Below are 6,240 nucleotides of genomic sequence, written 5' to 3'. Positions count from 1 at the left end.
ACCTCGTTCTTTACACTAAATCGCAAGTTTTGTCCCAATTCTTTAAGAATGACCCCTGAATCAGAAAGGCCGTAGAATGAATAGTTGAAATTACTAAAAATACTATAGCATAAAGAGCGAGGTATTTATCTCCTCCTAAATACCTCGCTCTTTATGCTAAAGTATTTTTAGAACCCCTCACATGCGTAATAATCTCTGTTCGTTTTAAGTTTCAATGCTACTCTTTACTTTCAATTGAAAAAAATTTTTACATGTTTATTTTTTCATTGTTTTTTTATAGTAATTTTAGAAAATCCTGCGCCCTTTTCATTGAATTTATGTTCCCCCATGACACATTTCTCCATGGAAAGATCCTCCCACATAGCCCCTCCCCTCAACCCCACCCCCAAAACCAAAAAAATCCCCTGAAACCGACTGTACACTTCCCAATAACCATTATTATATGTAAACATTGGTCAAAGTTTGTAAGTTGCAGCCCCACCCCCAGGGACTTTGGGGGAGTAAGTCATTCCCAAAGACATAGTTATTATGGTTTTTGACTATGCGGAACAAAATGGCTATCTCAAAATTTGGATCTGTTGACTTTGGAGAAAAAATGAGCGGGGGAGGGGGCTTAGGTGCCCTCCAATTTTTTGGTCACTTAAAAAGGGCACTAGAACTTTTCATTTCCGTTAGAATGAGCCCTCTTGCGACATTCTAGGACCACTTGGTCGATACGATGACCCCTGGGGAAAAGAAAAAAAAAAAAAAAAAAAAACAAATAAACACGCACCCGTGATTTGTCTTCTGGCAAAAATGGCAAATTCAAAATTCCACATTTTTGTAGATAGGAGCTTGAAACTTCTACAGTAGGGTTCTCTGATACGCTGAATCTGATGGTGTCATTTTCGTTAAGATCCTACGACTTTTAGGGGGTGTTTCCCCTATTTTCCTAAATAAGGCAAATTTTCTCAGGCTCGTAACTTTTGATGGGTAGGACTAAACTTGGTGAAACTTATATATTTAAAATCAGCATTAAAATGTGATTCTTTTGATGTAGCTATTGATATCAAAATTCAATTTTTTAGAGTTTTGGTTACTATTGAGCCGGATCGCTCCTTACTACAGTTCGTTACCACGAACTGTTTGATTAGACGCACCTACAAGAAAAAAGAGACACATTTTTGCATTTAGAGGTTAGAGAATTTGTTAGAGGTTCTAACAAAAATGTTACGTTTCTTTGAGCCAGGACTATGCATACTCACGCCACCGTGACAATATGTGGTTGGTCCACTCTAGCAAGCAATTTCAGAGAAGGTCATTTAAGATTTTAATTTACTTCATGTTAAGGGATGAATGTTGACAGCTTTTAATGAACAATGCCTGTTTCTTTGACTCAGCGTTAAATTTTAGGCCCCCTCCGTCTAAAAAATTCGTTTAACATCCCCAGACTCAAATTTAAGCTTTAAAACATGTTAGTCCAAGCAATTCACGTCAGCGCGGCAAACTATGGATGACACACAGCACCCTCTGGCACCCTTCATCACTCCAAAGGCATTTATAGATATTTTCATGATAAAAATTTGCTTTAAATCCATTGATTTCTGTTTAGGCAATGCACCCCACATGTGATGTTCCCCAAGGTGATTCACGCCAGCTTGGCAAATAATGGATGGCACACGACACCTTCTGGCACACTTCATCATTTCTAAGACATTTTTAAGATATTTTATTGTTAAAAATCATGTTTTAAATGTATTTGTTCGTGTTTTTGCAAGAAAACCCTCCGTGATACAACATGGCAATTCACGCCACCGTGACAAACTATGGATGGCTTACGATACCCTCTAGCTCTCCTGATTCTTCCTAAGGCAATTTTAAGATATTTTCTTGTTCAAAATGTTTTCATTCTTTTGGTTCGTGTTTTTCAAGCCACCCTCAACGTGATAGAACATGTCGGTTCCCGACCTGTGCCATACTATGACTGCCCCTCTAGCCGAATGGTGCACCTCTAATCCTTCCTGAGATGTTTTTTTCATTTTTTATTAAATAAAGATATCCAATTCCGCTCCCCCCACTTCCGGCCACAGGTTCCAGTCCCATCCCGGGTCAACCGATCCTGTTTCCGTCAGTCCCTCTTCTGCTACTTCTTCACCCCCCCCCCCCGTTCCACGGTTCTGATTCCAGTAATTCCACCCCAAGTTCCATAAGTTCCAATCCCAGTCCTAGTTCCATCGATTCTGACTCCGTCAGCTCTGGTTCTGCCACTTCTGTACCTGATTCTCCAGCTCCGATTCCGCCAATTCCGCTCCATGTTTCCGCAGCCATGTTTCTGCTTTCGAGTGGAAAGCTCCGTTCTAGCAGGCAAGCAGGCAGGCACCACTTTCAAATTGAAGACGGACTAAAATCTATAAGTGTTAAATATATGCGGCAGTTACCCGGCCCCACAGCCAATATATCTTCTTTGAGTGATAAATAGAAAAATTTACAGAAGCAAAAAGCGGCATTTTCCCACGGGTCCGAAAGTACTGCCGTGATTTTGGCTGGGTTTATCATTTGTTATTTCGGACTTGGGATTGAATAGAGAAATGTTATCAGATGTACCTCTTAAACTTTAAAAGTTCTGTCATTGCTAAAGAAATTGGAGCTTATCCTTTGCTGCTTTCTAAGTGGTGACGTTAGAAAGTTGGCCTACGACAAAAAAATATCAACTTTTGAACTAAGACAGAAAGATTTTTTTTTTGACGGCAATCGATAGCTCTTCATGAACTGATCAAAGTATATGTAATCCATTTTTTGGTACAAAAAATTCTTCATGCGATATACTGGTTTGAAAGTTTCAAGGGGTTGACAACTTCAGTAGTAGGGTGCACACTGAAACCAAATATAAGCCGATACCAATTGTGAGACATGTAGGGGACATGTAAGGAAAGGTCGGCTGTTAGCTCATAATCATCTTCGGTAGTGAGGGGTTTGCAAATTTTGCCATTGGGTGTACCTACTATTTGTTTCCAGTGTATTTGATGGTAAGACCGAGTTGGTTCCAGTGGTAAGACATGTAGGGGACTTGTAAGTAATAATCGACTGTTAGGCTACAATCATCTTTAGTGAGAAGGGGTTTGTAACTTTTTCTAGTTGGTTCATACTCACTGTAACCTAGAATTAAGCATTTACGCAACGGGTACAAACGATAACGTAAAACAACGAGGCAGTTTCGTAATAATTAATAGAGTTTCATCTATGGTATTTTGATCCTGAAAAGTTACGGATAGCTTTATAATACCAACTAGATTATATAAGATGGTGTTCTAAGTCTTGATCCGTCACGATGTCTACGATTGAAAAGGATAAAGTTCAACTGGCTGCAAAGTCAATTTAGTCCCTTCTTTCGATATTCTTTTGTTATTGTTGTTTTTTCAACACTTAGGAATAGCCTTTGATCATGTGATTACTGATCGCGTTCTTCTTTGAACATAACGTTTTAAAAGTTTCGATAGGCTGACAACTTCAGCATTTAACCGATAGCAAAGAAACAAAACCAAAGTGTTGCTTTAGTAACACTTTATTCGGTGAAGCCGGACAAAGGTTGCCGCAACACTTCACGTTGCTCAGGCAGGGTAAGTCTAGTTTTACTTGCGGTTTCACCGTCCATTAGGATATTATTTTTAAATAGGTTGCAGTTTCAGCACTTGGATAGGATATCGATTATGACGTTGGTACTGTCGTAGAATGGTCTTCTTTTGAATGACAATGCCAGAAAAATGGTGATTGGATATATTAACGGGTAATGTGTTACCAGTAACAGTGGCAAGAAGCTGGTCTTCGTCATTAACTAAAAGTTTTAGACTTGCTTTCTCGTTGAGTGAGTGTGAGTGCTTATCCTTCTAATGTACAAATGATACTGATCGAAAACATATAATATACTAGCTATTGCTAATGACCGGACATATATTACCAAGGAGGCAGCCGTATAAAAAAAAGTCAGTAATTGGCGGATTTCGAAGGTGAATTGTGGAATCGGGAACAGAAGTGGAGGAACCGGAACTGACGGAATCAAGATCGCTGGAACTGAGGCTGGGACTGCATCTGATGAAGCTTGGAGTGGAATTGGTGCAGTCGGAACCATGGAATCCAGGAGAGGCACAAGTGGTGGAACCGAAACTGACAAAACCAGAATCGATGGAACCAGAACTGGGACTGGAACCGGAGGCCAGAAGCACGGGGAACGGAATTTTATAACACTTTATTTTAAAAAACATCTAAAAATGTCTCAGGAATAATGAGGGGTGCCATTGTGTGCCAAAGGGACGGCCAAACTGTGGCACTGGTCGGGAATGGACATGGTGTATTACGTTGAGGATGGCTTACGAAAAACCAACCAATGGACTTAAAGCAAATTTTTAACAAGAAAATATCTAAAATATGTCTTAGGAAAGATGAGAGGTGCCAGAGGATGTCGTATGCCATCCATAGTTTGCCACGGTCGCGTGAATTGTCATGCTGGATCACGAAGAGTTGGCTGGCAAAAACACGAACAAATGGATTTAAAGAATGATTTTTACCAAGATAATATCTGAAAATGTCCTATGAATGATGAGGGGTGCCAGAGGGTCTCGTCTGGGATCCATCATTTGCCAAGGTGGAGTGAATTACCTGGTCACCTTGGATTGCTAAAACACAATCAATGGACTTAGAGCATATTTTTATCGTGAAAAAATCTGAAAAAAGTCTTTGGAGAAATGAATTGTGTAAAAAGGATCCGTGCGACATCCATAGTTTGTCACGGTGGTATGAATTTCTTGGACTAGCAAGTTCTACAGTTGAGCCTTTAGCTGGGTGGAAAAAAAAAGTTTTGAGGGACGGAGACTGAAATCTAACAGTTAGTCAAAGAAACGGGGCATTGTTCATTCAAAGCTCACGAAAATATCTCTTAATGTGGGTTAAAGTTACTTTTAAAAATAACCCCCTCCTAGAACTGCTTGCTAGAATGGACCAGTTACAAATTGTCATGGTGCCAGAATATGCACAGTCTTGGCTCAAAGAAATATGGCCTTTTCATCAAAACCTCTCAGAAAATACTGAATGCAAAAATATGTCTCTTTTTTCTTGAAAGTGCGTCTAATAGAACAATAGAGACGATACATATTCATTTTGACCTCCCAGAAATGTCTCTTAACATGACTTAAATTTACACATGATAACAACCCTCCACTCCTCCCTTCTAGGAATTGCTTGCTATGGCCCCCAACCATTCTTTAATTCACGCTTATTTTTTATTATATTTTTCCTATATCAGGTTTTTCACGTTTTGTTTTTCCCTTCGTTGACTTTTAATAACTTTTCTGTGATTTCATGGTTTTATAATTCTTTTTAATAAATTTGTATGCACAAAAAAGCCTTAGTTCTCTAAATTTCTTTCTCCAGAATGAATGTAAAATACGCATTCATTTACGCAATGAAATATCTAAAGCCAATGCTGTGTAATGTCTTACTGATTCAATAGCTAACTTAAGGTCACGTTACAAAATAGATAACACTGTAACTGGCAGTTGCTTTTAATAAATCAAAAATCAATAGCAATGGTTAGTTTGCGTGCTCTCATATGGAAAGGGTTGCAAACATGCGACTCATTTAATCATTTTAGAAATCTGGACAGGGAATTTACCGTACATGGAATAATTTAACATGTAGAAACAATTCCCCGAATAAAAATATTAGATAGGGTTTCTTTATTCAGGCGTCTAGCGTTCCAGTCCGTTCAGGGGAAGTCACTTTCAAATCTTAGTGCGGACAAAAATCCTCAGATTATACAGGTTTCCTGAGAAAAAAAAAACGCTTTGACAGAAAATGTACTCTCTTAAAGTATTATGTAACATTCCACATGTGCATCGACATTGGTAACATCTGCGTATGTGTCCTCCTCAGTTGCAAGCGGGGATAATCCATGGACCCTGAAGAAACAAGTCAAGCGAGAATGCGTCATCCTTACACAGGTAAACATTCCATAATACGCAAATACCAAAGAGATCTTGAAGAAACATGTCTTGGGAAAAATTGGGACACTACTGTTATCAATAAAAGGCACGCCAAGAACAGAGTAATCTACAAAAGTGTCAAAGGCAGAACTGGGCGATTCCATGGCTTTCATCGTCAACTTACAAGACAAAACAAATAGCCATGATTTTGAGACTGTTTTTCATTATTTCAAAGATTTTGTAATGTTTGGCAAATTTGAAAACAGATTCAGTTCAGTCGCAAACA

The sequence above is a fragment of the Artemia franciscana genome, chromosome 10 (assembly GCF_032884065.1).
Source record: "Artemia franciscana chromosome 10, ASM3288406v1, whole genome shotgun sequence".
Lineage (NCBI taxonomy): Eukaryota > Metazoa > Arthropoda > Branchiopoda > Anostraca > Artemiidae > Artemia > Artemia franciscana.
This window is presented reverse-complemented; position numbering follows the sequence as displayed.